The 21,582-nt window shown below is 40.0% G+C and overlaps 1 long non-coding RNA gene across 1 annotated transcript in view; it reads right to left on the bottom strand.

The window, feature by feature from the left end:
• The window catches only part of LOC129148728 (uncharacterized), a 38,941-nt gene that overhangs the window by 3,521 nt on the left and 13,838 nt on the right, over positions 1 to 21,582 (bottom strand). Inside the window, exon 2 of the long non-coding RNA XR_008555693.1 lies at positions 18,404 to 18,532. This is a non-coding gene — a long non-coding RNA (uncharacterized LOC129148728). The remainder of the gene's footprint in view (positions 1 to 18,403; positions 18,533 to 21,582) is intronic.

Below are 21,582 nucleotides of genomic sequence, written 5' to 3'. Positions count from 1 at the left end.
ATTTTTATTTTTATTTTGGACAGCAATGCAAAGCCTAGCTCAGAGTTGTCCCACCTGAATGGCCAGGAAGCTGGAGAATTTATGCACTGATTCCAATCTGTTATTGAGGAGCCCTTCCAGCTGGCTCTGTGCATGGGCCAGCAATGGTCTCCTGACCATGAAAAAAGCCTTCAGGCAGTCACAGTGTTGGCAAGAAACAGCTCTCTGTGTGTAGAGGTGACTACCAAGGGGAACTGGGGGGCAGGGGAGGGGAAAAAAGGAACACCAGTAGGTCAGTTACTTTTTCATTTATTGGTTGTTTTGTTTGTTTTACATTTTCCCTCAGAATGTAAGTTCCCTGAGGACCAGAAATTTTCTGTCTTATTTTTCCCTGTCTCCCCAACACTTAGTCTAATGTCCAGCCATGGTAGGTGACCAATAATTATTAGATGAAGGTTGTTGAATACATATAGGCCTCAAACTGGGCCTTGAAAGCAGGTTGCAGTTCAGCCTTAGAGGAAGGGAGGATCTCTAAGAGGCTCATAAAGTCGGGGTTTGTGTAGTGTCCTTGGAACCAGTTACTTGCTCCATAGCCAGCCTCCACCCCACCCCAAGTCTTGTTCACATTAAGAGCAGTGGAACACAAAGTACAGACTCTGCTTTCAACATACTTGAAAATGACCAGTAACACAATATTATACCTTCCACCCACTGTTAATTACTATGCACTTGATATGTTTATGCTCATACACACTAAGGCCCTTATATACACTTTCTAAGCCTCAGAGCAAAGAAAGTATAAAATAGCAGAGGGACACTTTCTGTGGAGCACACAATGTGCGTGTCAGAGCAGATAAAAGTCTATGAAAAAGCTAAACTGCATGTAGGCATCACTGAACAGACCCAAGGGATGTACTGGTTTATTAAGTAGCCAGATGGCCTTCCAGAGTAGCCAGAAGAGCAGACAGGCCCCAGATGACAAATGATGAAGGACCCTCCCTATGGGCATTTTTTGGAGACAGCATGTTGACATTAGGTATGGAGTAAATCCATAACCTGTATTGTTCATGAAAATTCTTAAGAAAGGCAGGTGCTATTCACTGGCCTTACTCAAATGAAATTTTGCCAGAGAAAATAGCCCAGCTCTCTTTTAAATTCAATAGTAGACTTCTCTCCCCCCCCCAAAAAAATAACCACTTCAAAACAAAATTCCAAACGAAAAACAAAGTGGCAGAAAAAATAACTTGAAAATTGCCCTCCATTTGAAATGGTTGACAGATGTCTTACAGAAATTTGGAGTATTGTCTGGCTGCTTAGAATCTACTTGTTTTAAGTGGATTGCTCATGAAAACATCACCATTGTCAAATTATAAGATATCATTTTATAAAGAACTATCAAATGGATATGTTGACTTTAAATAAATAGCCAGATATTTCTCTAGCAAAATGGCATTGTTTGGGAGCAATAAAGAATTGTTCAGGATAAGAGGTCAAATGACAAACCACACACAAGTCCAGAGAAACGAAAGAAAAGTAGCTCTTTTATTAACTTGAGAGGTGTTGAATGGGAGGAGTTGCTTGAAGGAGACTGAAAGTTGGAAGTATGGTGACTTTTCATTGGCTGAATTAAGGCAGTCTCCCATTGGCTGAGCTGTTACTAAGCAAAGAGGAATCTTTTCTTCATCCTGCTGAGGTAGTAATGTAGCATCTCTTCATGTAGGAAATGTAAGGTACATCTCTTTCTCTTGGGGTCAGTAATGTGCATTGAGTGGCATGAAAGTTCTCTCTTCTAACCTCCCAACTCCATCTTAAATGTGGTTTCTGTTCAATCATGTTCACAGATACATGAATTTGTCTTGCTGTCAATCCTATGTACCAGTGACATTAAATGGTTTAGAAATTCAGAAAGAACACTGTAGATTACATAGGATTTATTTCTCAGAAGAAATTCTAGAGTGTGTCCCTAATTATGTAAATATTCTTCGTGTTTGTGTGTCTCTGTGTGTGTGTGTGTGTGTGTGTGTATGTGTGTTTTGTTTTAATAGACATACCTGGGTTATTCAGGAAGAAATGGCTCTGAGAACCTGAACACTCTTATTCCAGCAGAGTAACCCTTAGAAGGCCACCAGATACCCACAGAAAAAGTGGCAATGGGTAGTAAGCTATTCAATCTCCTCTTGCAGGTCAAGAGTACACTTTGGGATTGCTTAGAAATTATCCAATCATTCACTCAGAAGAATTTTTTAAATTACTACTGTGTAACAGGCACTGATAATTTTTAAAAGAAGTGTGTTGTTTGTTTGTTTTCATGGAACTTACCTATTTACTGTGGAAAATAGTAGCCAATGGATTAAAGACATACTTTACAAAACTCTAAGCAATGAATATACAAAATTTCTGAGCAAGATTTTTACTGGCATTTATGCTAAGAAAATAGAGAAAAATATGAAGTAACTATGAAAATAGAATATGGGAACTTGGTGAAGGGAATTGAAAAAAAATTATGGGAACTTGGTGAAGGGGATAGAAAAAAAATTATGGGAATTTCAAGGAAGCCAGCAATCCATCACGTGTCAATAAAAGCTTCTGGGGCATCTTCAGTGCTCGGGGAAGGAAAGAAGTTTTAAGTATAATTTTTCCCTAGTGGGACCCCAGATTAAAGTAAGGGTGTAATCCTGCAGAGATATCAGAATTAGTATGAGTAACAAAGAAGAGAAAAGTTAGGAGAGAGCAGGATGGTTTCCTAGAAAAGGAGTGTACTTGAGGGACTCCGGAATAGAAAGCAGGAAGCTAGGTTTCACTCTGGCCTCTTCGACCCAAGAGGTCATTCCGATGCAGAGCCAGATCAGACTGCTTCAGGTCCTTGCCGGCTGTAAAAATCAAGCTTCTTTACCACTAAGAGTGATTGCGGTGGGAATAATACAGTGCGTATTAGTGTCCAGCGTTTAGTGTGAAAATAGGGATGTTCATGGCAAACAGAAAGTGGTGTCAAAATGTTCTACAATGATCAATTTCAGGAGGAGAAGCAGGAAATTGAGATTCTATCACCATGCCCTCTCTCTGAGTTATCACTGCCTGTCAGCAGATGTGAGGAATCTCTTCCTTAAAGCCCCACTTAGCAGACTGTTTTATTCCCTGCTGTTTACACTTGACGTCATGACATGTTCACCAGCTGCATCTGTTCAGGACCCAAATGTCCAGGAAGTGGATATTTTCTTTTTCTTCAGGTCCAGGTCAGCAAAAGCCTGATCTGGCAACTTGAGAACAAGGCCTGCTCCACAATTATTCTCATTTCAGGAGCATCTACATTGACAGAAATGACCCTGGGCCCGTGGTAAATGTGAAGCACATGCAGAATCCAGATAGTATGCACAGGGTCGGGGAGACATGGCAGATACACTGCAAGCCTTCCCGGGACCAAAGGAATCCAATACAGAAGAATTAGTGCCTGTTAATGTGCAGCTTCCAGGCTCGACAGTTGCAGAATCATGAGGGGCTTATGGAAAGGACACACTCTGTGTCATCCAGGAGCCGGGGGATGGCAGTATGGAAATGAGTGGCCAACACCTGGCTTCTATTTCCGACTCTGCCACAGACATCCTGGCAGTTTCTCCAGAAACTTTCAAGCTGTGGGTTTTAAATTGTTGGGGAAAGTTAGCATTGTGGCTTTCTTTGCCCGTGGGAACAGAGAGATAGTTTCACTACTTTTTTCCCCTTCTTTCCGAAATTCTCGTCACCGTCTTCTCTTCTTGTTTAGAATTTGATCAGGTGCTTTTGGGACAATCTGGAACTTAGTGAAGAGGACTCTCACTTTGATGCTGTGACACCAAGCTCTTCCCTCTGTGCTCAAAATCAGGTTAGACCAATGGCTACAAAGCACGATGCTATGGCTAAAGATTTCATGAGTTCTTTCTGCTTGGGGTGTGGACACTTGTCTAAGAGAAAATGTCCCCTTTGAGAACAGACATCCTCTCCAATGATAATAGGAGAATTTAATTCTATAGAGAATTAATAGGGTTCTAGAAATATATATGATTCATAATTAATGTACCAAGTGTCGGTCATTCAAGATACTAATATGTGGATACACAGAAAAGAATTCCAGCATAAGTAAAAATATTACAGTATAAGACTCTGTTCAGCATATATATATATTTTAAAATATAATACAGATGGGAGAAAGCCCTACCAATTTTTTAAAGTTCACTACCTATGTAAATAAGCTGGCCAGACTCTATGAGACTTCACAGAGGCTCTCTGGCACAGAAGACTTCTCTAGATAAACTGCCTGGAGAAAAATGGGAACAGACAGAGAGGCTAGCTTGCAGAAATTAACTCCTTCTGGGCGCATTCATGATGTTTTCAAAGGGAGTAATGGATTAGGTTTGGAGGGCAGCTCAGTAGAGAGGAAGGAGCAAGGGACTAGGAGAAAGAAGTCCTGTTCCAATTTACTTAAACCCTCAGAGACTCATTTTCCTCATCTGTAAATGGGGTGAATAATATTCCTGCTTGCACATCTCCCAGGGCCACTGTGGGATAAGTACTAGTAAGGTCAAGAACTTCAATACTTTGAAAGACATTATGTCTAAATACATAACATTGTTATTGAGGTAGAAAAGAAAGACTGTGAAAGAATTGGTTATTAGGGTAGGGTAGAAGCTTGAAGACTCAGGAAAAGAATACCAATGTTACCCCAGGACAAAGTATAGTTAAGGACATTTTAGCACAAGAATCCAGGATCTGTCCTGGCTATTCTCAACCTTGTGTGAATGTTCAGTGGTGACACTCAGCGTTCTTGGCACAGCAACCCCATGACAAAGATTAGCCAGGTGCTGGCTCTGCCTGTCTGCTGTGTCCAGCAACCCTGTTTACTACAAGGTCACCATATACACTGTTTGAACCTCTCTTCTCCTCTCCTGCCACTCCTGAGCTGAAGGTGGCAAATGGGACTAAAATATCACCGTTGCTATCCCATGCAGATGGTTGGGCCAACAGAGCACCCGCCGGCCACTGCTGAGCCCACTCCTGACTTTGCTTCAATGATAGCTTCTCCGTGGTCCCCTGTGTGCGTAGAAGGCTTGAGGAGGAGCAGCTCACCAGGGGGAGATCCTGAGGAAGGCCTGGACTGTGCTGATTGTACAGCTACATATCTCAGCTTCCTGAGGCTGCGGCTCCTCAAACCATGGACAGTCCTCCTTTGCCACCTGGCTCCATGTTAGGCTCTGCTGGTAGGGGTCTGGAAGAAGGCTGCAGGGCTTGGAGAGGGCGAAGGGACCTGCTCTTTCTGCTTTGTTACTTGTTCTTGTCTGTACCTTTGCAGCATATCTTCTTCCCTCAGTAGCAGCAGTTGAATTAGATGCATGGCCGCTCTTCAGAAGACTGAGTTCAGTTGCCATGGGCTCCTCTTCCAAGTCTCTAAACTTATTTTATTTTTTAAAGCTACTTAGGTATTTACTAGAAGCCTGATGCACGGATTCGTGCACCGGTGGGGTCCCTCTGCCTGGCCTGCGGGGATCGGGCCGAAACCAACTCTCCAACATCCCCTGAGGGGTCCCGGATTGCGAGAGGGCACAGGCCAGGCCGAGGCACCCCACTGGTGCACAATCAGGGCCAGGGAGGGACTGTGGCAGGGTTCCAGGGTATATCAGGCCCGTCTCGCCCAGTCCCGATAGGCTGGATCCCAGCAGCAAGCTAACCTACTGGTCAGAGCGTCTGCCCCCTGGTGGTCAGTGTGCATCATAAAAACTGGCTGAATGGTCGAATGGTCAGACACTTAGCATAATAGGCTTTTACTATATAGGATTTATTTATTTATTTATTTATTTATTTATTTACTTGTTAATAGAGGGAGTTGTGATGTGAGAGCAAAACATTGATCAGCTGCCCCTGCAGACCCCCTACTTGGAATCGAGCACACAATCCAGGCATGTTCCCTGACTGGGAATCAAACTGGTGACCTCTTGGTTCATGGAACGATGCCCAAACAACTGAGCCTCACCAGTCAGGGCTAAACTTTATAAGTACCAAAATATCCCTTTATTCCTCATCCCTAGATGTAACAGTTGGCCCTGAAGTTACTGTCTGTGTGATGTCCCAATACCCAATTCTTGCCTCTTCTAACACAGGCAGAACTTGCTTTGCACATTTCAATATGCATGAATTTGTTACCACAATTTACTTAAATAACACCACTTCCCCCATAACACAGTCAAATTTTAGTTGCCATGGTAGCTCATCTATGAGTATAATTGCATAAAGCACAAACTTTGTTGCTAGCTCTTTAGTCCTCATTGGTGACCAATCACATCCTTTCTTGTTAAATCCAGCTCATTGGTTACTGTGCATCTGTTGTTCAATTCAGACACACAAACAAAGCATGTGGTTGCATTTTCTCCTTGTTTTCCAGTAATAAACCCACAAGTAATTGAAAGAGGAAATTGGCCAGTGAAGATGAAAATGCAGCAAAAAAATGAAAAGTGATACCACTAGAAGTTAAATTCAAATTGAACATAAATGGAGTTTTAGAAGAAATAGCTGAGCAGGAGAACATTAATATTTTGTTATGGTTTGAGAAACTGGATATCCAGAGGAAGTTACTGGGACAGGGGTGGGGGGTGGGGGTGGGAAGAGCACGAACTTATCAGCATAAATGGCTTAAAGGGCGAAGATGTCCCAGAGGAAGGGACACTGGCAAGATATTCACATTAAAGAAACTCTAGAAGATGTTTTATGGCACTGAGAGCATGACAGATAAAATGTTAGAAACAAGTATGACAATTTTCCAAGTCACAGAAAAGATGCTTCCTCAGTTTGGTAAATTATAAGACAAGAAGAAGACAAATCCTGTTCAAATAATTATTGAAAGATATTTTTATGAAGACATAAAATACTTGACTAGTAAATATCCACGTTTCTAATGTTTTAGACTATAGTGTACTAAATAAATGTTAGTTTATTATTTCCTTATAGTAAAAGAAATGTTAGTTTTTCATTTCCTTATACATTCATAACTGACAGAAGAGACTTTTTAAAGTTTTTACAAAAAATGTTATAGCTTATAGAACAATTATAGTTTTGTCATTGACTATCAAGCTTGCTTTGTGTGGTTACAGCTTATGCAATCATTTTTTAAATATATTTTTATTGATTTCAGAGAGGAAGAGAGAGGGAGAGAAACATCAATGCTGAAAATCATTCATTAGCTGTCTCCTGCATGCTACCGGTGATCAAGCCTGCAACCCGGCATGTGCCCTGACCAGGAATTGAATTGTGACCTCCTGGTTCATAGGTAGACTCTCAACTACTGAGCCACATTGGCCAGTCCACAATAATTTTTACAGTCCTATATTACCAGGCAAAGCAAAGGCTGCCTGTATCTGTTTAATAATTATGTATAGTAATCCTCTCTGTTTAAGATATGGATTCTGTTCCTGGTCTGGACCTGGATCGATATGCCAGCCTATTGGGAATCCCTGCTTCTCATAACATTTTCCTGGCTTTTTGCTGTTAGTATGAAAGAGCAGTGAATGTAGAGGTGATAATACACTTAGATTGGAATCTAAGTTCTAGTAATTTCCTGAACATACATCACTTAACCTCTCTGAGTTCCTATTTCATCACATAAAAATGAATTTTGTAATAAAATCAGCTACTGTAAAAGTTACTCAGGGTCACATACATGTGAAAGATACATGTATCAGTAAGGTACTAGGGTAGGCTGGATAATGGCCTCCAAAGATATTCACATCCTAATGCCAAGAACCTGTGACTATTACCCTATATGGTAAAGGGGACTTCACAGATGTAATTAAGTTAAAGATATCAATATGGGAATATTATTCCGGATTATCTAGGTGAGTCCTAAATATATTTTTTAATTACGGGGGTGAGTCCTAAATATAGTCACAAGTATCTATAAGAGCGAGCTTGAGGGATATTTGGCTACAGAAGCAGAGAAGATGAGGTAATGAAGGAAGCAGACACAGAATAATGCACTTTGAATGGAGGAAGTGCCCACAAGCCAACAAATACAAATGGCCATTAGAGACTGAAAAAAGCAAGGAAATGGATTCTCCCCGTTCCCCTCCTCCGGGCTCCAGGAGGAACCAGCCCTGCAGACACCTTAGCTTTAGCTCAATAAAACTGATTTTGGAATTATGACCTCCAGACCTGTAAGATAATATATCTCGTTTTAAGCAACTGAATGTGTGATAATTTGTTATAGCAGCAATGGGAAACTAATACAGCTACAAAGTATAGATATTACTACTACAATCAGTGAAAGTGCTAATGCAGCCCTTTCTTACTTGTCTTTTCCTTGGATCCATCTTACTCAAAACTGAGACTTTTAGGAAGTACTGGAAATGCTAAGTTGGAGGAAGACAGACAGCTGTGTATGTTCACCATTTGTCAAGAGAATCAAGGAGGGTAAAACCCCATCTTCTCTTGCATACATTCACATGACCTGAAAATCATACTTTGTCCTAGTGAATTCTCTCCAGTGGAGTGAAATCTTCTGTTCTTTACATCTTTTGCCAAGAAGATGGAAGTAAACCAGTTCCAGTTGAACCTTTCCTCTTGGCTTCCATTTCAATGTATTGTGCATAGTGAGAAAAACCTCTCTAGGCCTGTTCTCCTGAATAACTTTATGTGAACTATCTCCAGAGAGAAGAGTGTACTGGCAAAGGTTTATGCAGGCTGAGATTTGATGCCCATAAAACAAGCTTCTAGAACTCCTAGCTAAGAAGTTGGAATGGCATGTCTGCATCACTGGCAGTAAATGGGTTATATGTGTGCCTAGGTGGTCCAGAGAATGTCAACTCCAACTGTTGTCTATAGTTTTGATCTCAGCCATTTAGTCATCTGGTTGCTTCAATTGTTGATTGACATATAAATGTTTTTAAAGAACAAAAACAAACAGCAGTAACGCTACAGTGGGTATGTCATTACCCACATAGTCATGTCCAAAACAGGGCACCAGCCAGTACATAGCCTGCCATCTTTACAGGAAGAATCTAATATTATAGGGATGTTTTAACATGTGCCCTTCTGCTGGATGGATCAGCTCAATCTGTCATTCTGTACAAACTGGTGGCTCCAAAGGGAAGTTTCTCCAGCATCACCCCAACTGATCATTCCTCATGGCCTAAACTGTTCCCCATTTTGTCAACTGGCTATGGCTCAGTAGAGAGCTGTAGAAGGGCAGTGTGCTAAAAGGAATGGACAAAAGTGATAGTGCTGATGCTCCCTAGAGTATTCTCTAAGATAGCTCAGCAAAATCCAATCTTACACTTATCACAGTTGGAAAGGGAGAGACAGCCTGACATTTGGTGCCGCTCATATGAAGCAGTGAATCATACCCAGTACCACCTTATGTTGTTTTTTTCTAAACAGGTTGAAAAGTAGTGTAAGTATGAGAGCTTAATCGAGTAAATACAGACTGTGGGGAACTCTATATGACAGCTCCTGGACTCTTCAAAAAAGTTAATATCATGAAAAAAAAAAAAGCAGGAGTAGACGGGAATTTTCTAAGTTAAAAGGAAATAAAGAAACCTAACAACCAAATATAGTGTGATAACTTGATTGGATTATACGGTTTTTTTAAATATATCTAGGGGAAGATTGGGGAAATTTAAATGTGGACAGCACATTAGAAAATATAGAAATACAGAATAAATGTTAATTTCCCCTGGGTGAGAGAATATTTAGCGAGAAAAATGTCCATATTCTTCAGATATATATGCTGAAATATTTAGAAGTGAGATATCATGATAACAGCCATTTGCTTCCATATATATCAGTAATAAATAAATATCAGTAAAAGAGAGCCAGAGAGAGAGCACAAATGTGGTAAAACATTAATTGCAGAATCTTGCTAAAGAGTAAATGGGTGTTCACTGTACTGTTTTTCAACTTTTCTATAGATGTGATATTTTTCAAAATAATTAATTGGGGGATTGAAAATATTTTTTATAAGAAGTATTCAGAAGACTATAGTTAATTATTCCTTCATTCTGAAAGCATATAGATACAACCATTAAATCATATTGCAAATTTTCTTGTCTACCAGTTTTCAGTAAATAATAATATTAACCATTAAGATAGATTTGATAGCCCCTTATAATATGCAGCTTTCTAGTGTTCATTTATCTCATTTTATATGACTTGTCCACTGAACACAAAGGTCTTCATTATAGATTAAAACAAGTTGCCTGGCAAGTCCAGTTCTCTCCCCATCTCTAAACTTGTCACTGGTGATACCTGGCTTTCTTACACAAACAGCCATCTACCATGGGAGCCCAGTCCTAGCTCAGTAAAGATCTGACTGTCCTGATTTAGCTCTGCTCCCCATGTCCTAGGAGGTCTTATTCACAGATAATTTATGGATTATATCTGATGGGAAGGGGGCAACACTTTATCTGCTCAAATGAGACTGTTCTCCCAAACTAATTAAATCAGCAAACAGTATGCAGAGTGGGTACTACATTAATTGCAAAGTTGATTTTTTGTTGTTACATGCCATTGAGTCAGCTCTAACTTTTGATGTCCCTATGAATGAGTTGATGTCCAATGTCATGTCCTCAACAGCCCTGCTCAGCTCCTGTAGACGCATACCTATGACTTCTTTTTTGTAGCTAATCAATCTCATATTTGGTCTTCCTCTTTTCCTGCTGCCTTCTATTTTTCTCAGCACTATTGTCTTTTCCAAAGAACCCTGCCTTCTCATGTGCCCAAAGTAGGACAGCTTCAGTTTTGTTATTTTTACCTCCAAGGATGTTTCAGGCTTAATTTGCTCTAGGACTCACTTGTTTGTCTATTGGATGGTCCAGTGTATTTGTAGACCTCTCTTCCAAAACCATATTTCAAATGAATCAATTCTTTTCCTGTCAGCCTTCTTTACTGGTCAGCTATCTCATCCATGCATAGTAATTGGGAATAAGGGTGTGAATCATCTTAGCCTTGGTCTCTAATAACACATTTTGTTCTTGATGATTTTCCCTAATTTCTCTATTGATGCCCTTCTGAATCTTAGCCTTCTCTTGACTGCAGTCTCCATTTGAATTGATAATTGAATCAATGTAAACAAAGTCTTTAACAATTTTGATGTCTTCTTTGTCTTCATTAAAGTTATGTGTTTCTCTGTGGATTTTTAGGGACTGGAAAAGAATAGAACTTAAAAAAAAAGTAAGCTCTTTTAAGGACCTTTTTATTTTTATAATTGGTAAAATTAAAGATCTAAGTTACAGAACTATGAAATCCTACAATGTATAGAACTCCTTTAAAGTCAGAGAGAATTTCACCTGATTTTTCCCAATATTTGCAGAGCTTAGAGACACATAAATGAAGGTTAGGACAAAGGAATGTCATATTTGAATGGTGACTAGAGTCATGGCTTATTGACAGCAGACTTAATGTAAAACATGCACAATAGCGGTATTGTTTTAACAAGGAACAAAAAAAAAAAAAATCAGAAAACACTCAGTCCTCAAGCTTGCCATCAAAGGCTTGTGTTAATTTGTATGAAGAAATTCTATACAGTGTACATACTAGTGCAAAAAAAAAAAAAGCAGTTCACTAAACTGTTAATTAGGTAATAATTATCCAAGGAAAGTGTGGAATCCATAAAACACTCCAGAGACCTGTAAGTCAGCCCAAGAGTCTGATAACTACACCGAGTAAATGGTAGACTCTGACCCGAGATCTAACATAATGGCATCAAATACGGTGTGATGTTAGAACAATGACACTAATCACTGTAACATTTCTGCAGGAACTTGTTACCATCCCGGGAATTTCCTAGTCAGCCTCAACCCTCCCATTAAAGTGGACAGACCCGCCCACACTTAGAGAAAGCCTTGGCTGGGCAGCCCAGGCTTCAGCCTCCGGAAAAGTCTGGCAGTTTTTCTTACGACAGGAACCTGAGAAGGCCGATCAAATATTAATCAGTAATATTTATTGATCACTTACTTCCTATGCACCAGGCCCTGTGTTAAGACATTTATATGCAGACCTCCTCTATCACTGACAACAAACCAATGGGATGGGTGCTGTTATTTTATTTATTTTGCAAGAGGAGGCTGAGTATTCAAAAACTCAGGCCACTTGCTCAAGTTCACACAGAGAGAGCAAGTAGCAAAGCCAGGGCTGGAACCTACTTCATCTGCTTCAAAGGCTTTTAGATATTCATGTTTACTCTTTCAAGCAGGAGGTACAGCACAATAATTCTGTAAATCATAATAACCCCCTTTTTATAGCTCTTCGGAGTTTGTAAAAGTCATTGAAAATAGCATTTCGAATGACCATCACAGGAATACAGTGGAATTGTCTGCATCTATAGGAAGAAGACCCTCACTGTGTGCGGGACCGCCTGAGTAGCATGCAGGTCCAGGCTATCCAAGGCCACTGTCCCCCGTGACCCCCTGCGGTCGGCGCCAGCTCTTGCACAATTCTCACAAGTGCTCCATTTTCTCCTTAGGCCTGTTCCTCAGGAATACAAATAAAAATGCAGGACTGGCCATCTCTTGTGAAGTTGCCTCATTTGCCATCTGTCTCTGACCTGCGCTGCCCTAAAGCTCTTTGCCACACTGTGTTTCTGATCATCTTCCCTCTTTCTATTGATCCTCTTGGTGATTTCAGTTCGGTGGGATTATTGGCTCTTTGATTTCAGGAAATCTCTCTCCACTGTAGCATTTATCAGCCCCCCTTCCCTAATTAGAACAGTGTAGGCAGCAAAACATCCACAAAGCCTGTAGTGCAATACAAATGATCTGTGGCTTTTGAATGTTTATTTTACTAATTATCTGCCAAAAAGGGATTTCTTTTGCTGCCTGGCGGAAGGTTTTTGAATCCGCTTTGGCAGACAAAATTGCTTGGTAAGGTTGATAGATGTCAGCAGAATTAGAGAGACTGGCCTTTTCTAAAACTTCATGGTCTTCTAGCAGGTATAGCAGAAGTCAAGCAAAAGGCTCAACGGGAGGGGACCCAATGAGGCCTTGTGCAGTGAAAAGAGAGCAGGATTTTATGACTGGGCTCAGCAGCTACAGACACATTCCAAGAGACATCATAATTCACTACAGAATGAACTGCCATGGACAAGGTGATAATTGGATTGTGTTTATAGGTTATAGGAATGACTGAATGGGTGAGTGAACAAATGCGGAAACAAATATTAACAATGATGAGTGCTTTTTCATGTATATAAATTCTACCCGTGGCTCTGTGAGTTGATAACTGTTATTTCAGTTTCATAGACAAGGAAACTCGGGCTCAGTGGTTGAGATACCTGCCTAAGATGATCTGGCCAGAAACTAGAGACTTCTAAATACAAATTTCTCTTACTTTGGATTGTTTAAAAATATACCTGTGATTGTTTTTATTCATATACTAGAGGCCCGGTGCACAAAAATTCGTGCACTCAGGTGGGGGGCGTGGTCCCTCAGCTAGGCCTGCACCCTCTCGCAGTCCGGAAGCCCTCAGGGGATGTCTGACTGCCGGCCCCGGCCCCCATCGCCCGCCACTGCCAGTTGCCACTGCCCCCCAATTGCCATCTCCTCCCTCTGTCCGCTGGCACCCACCTTGGCTAGTCTGGCGCTGCCCGCTTGCTGGCCCTGCCCCCTGCTGACCAGTCATTCTGCTGTTCGGTCGATTTGCATATTAGGCTTTTATTATATATGATGGGGAGGCCAATAGATCAGGAGACAACTGCCATTGGAAAGATAGTTTGTTATTCAGTGTTTTCAAGAGGAGAGTGCATGCCAGACCTTGCAGGGCCCCGTGGAGAAGCACCAGAGTAGGTCAGGAGGCAGAAAGAGAAAGCTTGGGCACAAGACTTCATTGTAGATGTTGCAGCAAGGAATGGGCAAGCAAGGTAAGCAGCGGAGCAGGCTTAGGACTGGATAGTTAGAATCTTTTGGGCAGGCTCTGGACTACTGGGGTGGTCTCTAGTTGTCCTATACCTGACCCTGGGTGATGCAACCCCAGGTCTGTCTGGTATCCATGCTAATGCTTTTTACTATTAGTTATACTGCCTTTTCAGTCATCAATGTACATTTTTCTGCTAGAGCAAGCTACCACTTGTTTATAACTGACATTGGTGACTCAACAAATCCCCAAACCAAATGTGCTCTTTTTTGAAGGGGTGGAATTTAGGGATAGAGCCTGAGGCTCTAAGAATGAGAAGGGAGGAAATCTGAAGTGGGTGGAAGGAAGTGAGGTGATAGCCTTGGAGGAGCTAGAATATCTAGCAGAGAGGATCTGAGTTCATCATGGAGACATCAAACAAGGACTCGGTTTCTGAAAGTGAGAGGCAGAGTGGAGCTTGATAATAGAACAAAGGAAACGGCCAGCACTGGAAGCTAGAATAAGGCCAGAGAAGGGTCAGCTGCTAGATCAGCAGAATGCAGAGCATGGGAGCCCCTCAGGTGCAGTGTCTTCTATTGGCTCATAAATCCAAAATGTTTCTGGGTCCTGGTTAAATCTATACCTCCGGGCAAGACCTAAGTATTCCACCCTCAAAAGTATATGCAGAGGCCTAGCATCAGGGAAACTTCCAGAACATGCATTACAAACACTTGGTCACTAGTCTTCCCAGTCTACCATTAGGTCACCAATGACATCAGAGCACCAACACCAAGGCTCAGCCCTGTGTGTTGAAGTAGGAGGAGGGCACCTGTGTATGTGCTTTGCAGAGTGAATACTAAAAAAAGATCCCATACACATGCACACATATTCTTAAATTAACACTCTGCTTTGCCTGGATGCCCCTCCATTACAGGCATTTCTTTGAATGAAGACACTGTTTTTCTGAAGGTTCTAGGTAAAATATTATGCTTACTGGGGTGGAATAAGAAGTTAATCCATTCACAGCCATTTTTATGATCTGTGAGGATATACAGTGGAGAATTTTGGTTGGCCTACCTGCCAGAGATAGGGATCTAAGGACACAATCAAATCACAGTGCAGATACATTTTAATTTCAAAGTACAGCTAAGTAAGGCCCAGGAAGCTGCTGTAAGGTGAGACCTCAGTAGCTGAGGAGAGTGGAGGAGAGTGAAGGTAAGAAACAACTATCCCTTGTGACCCTTTCATGTACTAGTCATGTTACATGCTCCATATCTTAGTTAACACAAAAGAAATTGCAAAGTAGGTATCACAATTCCATCTGTTATCTCTGAAGAAATTGAGGTTTAGGGGGTTAAAATAATTGCCCAAGATCCCTCAGCTAATTAATGGTAGAGCTAGAGTGAAAATCCAGATCGGCCTAACTCCAAAGCCCATGCTCTGTTCCTGTGCCACTGTACAGGAAATGCCAAAGATAAATCTGTCTTCCTGCATTTTCCCCAGAGTCACCCTAATGATAAACAGAATCGATGCACATCTGCAAAGTGGGTCTTTTAACATATGCCATGTCCACGGACTCTGACTCCCAGTCTCTATGGACCAAGGGTATTTGATAATGTTCCTCGGGGCCAACACTCGGGGTCACTGTTTTGGAATGCTAAATGCTTTCCTTCATTTTCAAATTGCTTTTCTGTTTAAGAAGCAGCATGAAAAGCTTTTGAAGTCTCAAAAGTGACCGCAGAGAGACTTGTACATGGCATTTTGAACTGTGACTGTTGAGAAACAAATGTCCATTTTTATTTTTAAATGTTCTTCAACTCATGAAGACATTTAAGAAACAAGAATGGGGCTTTTTAAAACATCCCACTTATCCCTGGAGTGATCTGTTCTCTGGAGAGCAAGAGCCAAAGGGTAGGCAAAGAGCTGCTTGGACTGGGTTCCACGGCCCATCGAGGGATCTCAGGATTAGGAGGCACTTCTCAGGGTCCACCTTTGGCATGAATCTACTGACACCTTCACATGGAGCGGGCTGGCCTCAGGACTAGCCCAGGTAATAAGTCCACATTATTATAGCCATGTATTGAGGACTTACATTACAGTCCCACTGCTCCACACCCCAACTTTAGGTATTAGAAAGTAGTTCTCATTATGTATAGACTTTGGGACAATATCATGTTCACTTTTCATCTGTTTTATATGGGAGCCGCTGGAGAAATGATGACAGATGAATCTAAGAGACAGTGAAGGATGCAAAGTAGGGTTGTAAGGTTGAAGATGACAGCACTGTGCAAGGATTGAATAAGAAAACTGTTCGTAATCTGAACACTGCTTCTAAGTCAGGAAGAATTCTGAGTCATGAAGGATTCTAAGTGAAGCTTTTAAGCCAGTTGTTAACAAGTATTTGGTAAACTTAATGGGATAGCTGTTTTTGTTTTGTTGCACAGTTTAAGTGAAATCCTTTCAGCCACTTTTGAGCCCAAGATATTGGGGGGATAAGATTTTCTTTGTTTACCATTAGGGCAAATAAGAAGTCATGTTTCCTGTACAGTGTAACTGTGGAAAATGAAACTTCAGTCCTGACGTATTAACAAAAAGTACATTTTTTAAATCATGAGATTAAAGTTTAAAAGAAGAGTTGACTACTTCAAAAAAATACATGGAGGTTAAAATGACAAGAATCAGTTTTTATAGCCTCAAATTCATCCAGGGTGCCACACTCAAGTTGCCTGCCACTTTCATTTGTGTTTCACTGGGTGACCTTGAACACATCCGTGCCTCTATTTTTCTTTCTGCAAATATTTGTAAAAAGCTAAACTTCAGATTGAGGGATTTGACTATTTTAACAATACTGTTACAGGACAAAACCCCTCAAATGAAAAATGTCAATAGAACAGAAAATTAGAAAACAAATAACAAAAACCATGTTAGTCTGGATATTTTTTTCTTATCTCACTCTTTTTTCCATTTAACTATTTAACTTATTCTGCTCTGTTTGCTTCTTACAAACTCAGGGATAGTGTCACAGGCAGGTGGGGATAGATTAGCTTAGTAGCACAAAGGGGAGGAAAAAGGGGGAGCAAGTGGACCCAGCTACAAAATGTCTTGTACTCTCAGCTAATAAAGAATGTTCTTGAGGGAAGATGAATGGCAAACACAGATAGAAGTGAATGAAGCTCTGAGGACTCGTGTGGCAAATAATACTGCCTACTCTATTCAGCTGGTAGAGCTGCCCACAGCTGTACCTTGAGACGGACTCTTTGTCTGCTCTGTGCTCCCCGTGTTAAGTGTGCTGTGATGAATTAGTGATGCCTGACACAGACATGGACAGGAGAGATGTTTCAAAAGAACTCCCTTAATTAAATATTATTCTCAAAACAACCCTGCAAGATAGATTCTATTAATCCCATTTTGTAGAAGATGAAACTGAGATTTAAAGAATTTAAGGAGATTTTCTAAGGAAATAACTGATGAGAGACAGGGCTGGGATTTGAACTTCACTGTCTTTCGGCAAAGCTCATGTATCTCGAACAGATTGAGATGACACTCCCAGCATTGACTACCTCACAGTGTTATAATAAGAAGGCTTTTGTGAGATGCTGTCTGGTAATGTTCACAAAATCTTATACTACAGAGAGTGCTTATATGGCACCCGTATATAATGTAAGGCTGGTCATCTTTCCACGTCTTGTCTCATGGGAATACTGCTGTCTGCCGATGACTCATTTTGGAACAAAGGCCACGTTCCTATAAGTCAATCAGTTCTGAGTATTTGCCTTCAAAGAGTTCTGTAAAATCACTTTTATAAAATCCCTCCTATTGAATGCTTCCCTCAGTTAAGTCTGTGAGAGAGCAATCGTTCTCCATCAGCAGCTCTATAAAGTGCTGGAGTGGCCCGCTGGAACTAATGTTCCTCTAGGGGCCTTAATAGATTGCTGAAATTCTGAACTTTAATACTGCAATAACATTGGTTTTGCCTTAATATGCTGTAAAAAAGTTTCATAAAAATAAGCAACATTTCTATGCATACTTTCACATCCACAGCATATGTAGTTTTCTGTGAGCATTTTTCCATCCTTGAAATCATAAAAATGCAAAAATATGGAACTAATTTCATTGGAGACCATTACTAGAATGGTCTGGATTCCCACATTTGTCAATTAAATATGTTTTCAGAAGCGCCTGTGGACTGAATTGTGAAGGCTATTAACTCAAAGGAAATTGCTGAATGGCAGGTCATGAAAATATTATCATTTCCCCCCCCCCCCTACTTTCTATTTCTGTATTATATCTTAACTTTTTTCAAAACTATACCTAGGCTGAGGACAGAGGTTTATAAATAACAGTAAATTTCTAATTTTTTACAGTTGAAGCATATCAATTTAATACTCAAATTTTATTCTCAAAGTTGAAAATATAAATATAACAAAAACCTAAATTTCATGCTATAAAAATACGACTGATTCACACCCATTAGGATGGCTATTATTAAAAACACACAATAACTAGTGCAGAATTTGGAACCCTTATATATTGCTGCTGTGGAAACACTTTGGTATTTCCTCAAAAAGTTAAGAGATTAGATTACCTTATGATACAGTTATTCCACTTCAGGGATATGTCCAAAAGAATTGAAAGCAGGGACTCAAAGACTTGTACACCAGTCTTCATAGCAGCATTATTCACGATAGCCAAAAGGTGGAAACAGCCCAAATATCTATGAATAGATGAATAGAGCCCAGTTGGCATGGCTCAGTGGATGAGTGTCAACCTATGAACCAACAGGTGAGGTTCGATTTCCGGTAAGTACACATGCCCAGGTTGCAGGCTCCCCAGTAGGGGGTGTGCAGGAGGCAGCCAATCAATGATTCTCTCTCATCATTGATGTTTCTATCTCTCTCTCTCCCTGCCTCTCTGAAATCAATAAAAATATATTTTTAAAAATAGACAAATAGATAGGCAAAAATGTGGTATGTCCATACAGTGGAATATTATTCAGTCTTAAAAAGGAATGAAATTCTGATACATGCTATAACATGTATGAATCTTGAAAACATTATGCTAAGTGAAATAAGGCATTTACAAAGTTTATACAAGGTACCTAGAATAGGCACATTCATGGAAATAAAAAGAAAAAGAGAGGTTGCTGGGGGCAGTGTAGGAGAGAATGGAGAGTTATTGTTTAATGGGCACAGCATTTCTATTTGGGATGATGAAAAAGTTCTGGAAATGAAAATGGAGATGGTTGCACAGTTTTGTAAAGATATTTCATATCACTGAATTGTATACTCAAAATAGTTAAGATGGTAAATTTCATCTTATATATATTTGACCACAACAACAAAAAATGAAGATTAATGATTTGTGAAGGTAGACAGTGTACCAGGCAGCACTTAATAAGTGAAACTTGCAATGATCATCAACATAATTTCTAAAATAACATCAAGATTTACAAGCCAAAATAAACATGTGATTTAAAAAAAAAATATTAATGGCACTAATTCCACAGTCTCTTTTCAGTGTTCCTGGCGTGAAATATCAAGTGTTGATTTTGTAGCAAACAGACTGGTGCTAGGGACACAAAAGTGACTAAGCGATAGTACCTAAAAGTAATTATAAGGTACACAGTAGCAGGGAACACAGACATACAAATCTACCATCTCAATATATTATAAACATGTTGATATCATCAGTTATATAGAATTATGTGCCAAAATGAATGACCCAAATTTGGGGTGAGTCTGAGAAGACTTCCCAGGCATAGTGACATTCTTCCTTACTTGAAGGACAAATAAGAGTTTTGCAAGAGAAAGGAGTTCTGGAGAAAATGTCCTGGGCAGAAAGGATGCATTGGCTAGGATAGCTGCAGTCCTGGTGTAGAAGGCACAAGGCTATGGCAGGTGAACCTGAAGATATAAGCAAGTGCCAGATCACACAGGCCCTTGGATAGCTTATTAAAGGATAAAGACTTTCTCCTGGACATTTGAAAAGGAAAGTACTGTCATCAAGACTTGTTTTAGAAAGATTGTCTTCAGAGTGGAAGGTACATTGTATACAAGTAAGATAAGAGGCAGGGAGAGTGATTAGATAATATTACAAGTCTAATCCATCATTTCACTAAATACTTATTGCATGTCTATGATGTGTCAGGCACTATTTCTAGCCTCTGATAATATGGTAGTGAACAGAACAGAAAACAAATCTCTTCCCTTATAGAGCTAGTAGAGAAATAGAGAAAATAAAATAAATCTAATAAGGCTATTAGACCTTTCTCTTAATTGGTTTGTACTGCCTCCCAGATGATGACATTTATTGCTCCTTTTCATCTGAATTTCCTCTTGCTCACACATGTCTTTTCTTACACGGGGAAACAACAGAATCTTTTCCTGTTCCTAGATTTCAAACCTGATTTCCTTTAGAGCTCTTGAAAAGTCCCACCTCCTGCTAGAAGTTGTCCTGACTAAAGGAAACTGAGTGAAGGACCCCTCGTCTGCATTCCAAGCAAACCCGTTGCCTTCTCTCCTCCTCGGAATGTGTGTGTTTAATCATGAAATGATGTGTATAGAACTCTCATTTCTATAAATCGACTAGTTAGGCTGATTGATGCCAATACACAATCATGTGTATTGCCTCATCCTTTTCCCTGCCTTTAATCAGCTTCTTCTCAGGCTCATCTCTATGACTTCTTTCCTCAAAACAATCTGGGCCTGGATTCTTTTGGGTTGGAGATAGAGTTTTATAAAATTAATAATGCCATGTATTTAAAAATTATTGATTTGTGAACTATTCTATTAATTTTGAATAATTTTATATTTTTCTACTAGGCTATTTTATGAGCTTTCAAATGTACTAGTATAAAATTATTTATTTTATTCATTTACCACTTTAATTTCTAATGTGTCTTATTATACATATGAATATTTTTACTTCTAGCATATTACTTATGGGATTTTTTTTATTTCATGATCAGTGTGCTAGAGGTTTATCTATTTTATTATTTCCAGATCTTTAATCAGTTTTTCTTGGCATACTCTTCTTCTTTAATTAAGGAATAAATGACCTTTAATAAACTGCACATATTTAAAATATACAATTTGATAAGTTTTATCATATGTATACACCCAGAAAATCATTACCACAATCAACATAACAAAATGATCTATTACTTCTGACCATTTCACATTACCAGGAAATGTTTAGAGATAATATATATTTGTAGCTACATGGAATATTGGAGCTTATTTAGATTTCTCCACATTTGATTTAGTGAAGTGTCTAGGGAATATCCATGATTAGAGCTTATAAGTGTGAGATATTTAAAGAGAAGAAACCAGTATAGATTTTGGAACCATCACACCTGCCCGTTAAATGTCACTAACATAAATGACAGGTGGAGGCGAGGTCAATGAGAGGACACATCGTACAGAATTGCCTTCCAACTTCTGTGTCATTAGCATCAGAGCTTTGTCAGGAACTAGGTTGAGAAATGCTACTTCTAGAGATACTGAATAACCTCGCTCTGGGCACCTAAAAAGGGACCCACACACCGCCCTGGCTGGTTTTGCTTAGGTGTTAGAGTGCCAGCCCACACACCAAAGAGTGTTAGGTTCCATTTCCGATCAAGAGCACATACCTGGGTTGTAGGTTTGAGCCCCAGCCCTGTCAGGCCGTGTAAGGTGGGCAACCAGTCAATGTGTCTCTCTCACATTGATGTTTATCTTTCTCCCTCTCTCTCTCTTTCTCTCTCCATCTCTCTCCCCAATCCCT

The sequence above is a fragment of the Eptesicus fuscus genome, chromosome 4, assembly GCF_027574615.1.
Source record: "Eptesicus fuscus isolate TK198812 chromosome 4, DD_ASM_mEF_20220401, whole genome shotgun sequence".
NCBI classification, from domain to species: domain Eukaryota; kingdom Metazoa; phylum Chordata; class Mammalia; order Chiroptera; family Vespertilionidae; genus Eptesicus; species Eptesicus fuscus.
This window is presented reverse-complemented; position numbering and strand designations above follow the sequence as displayed.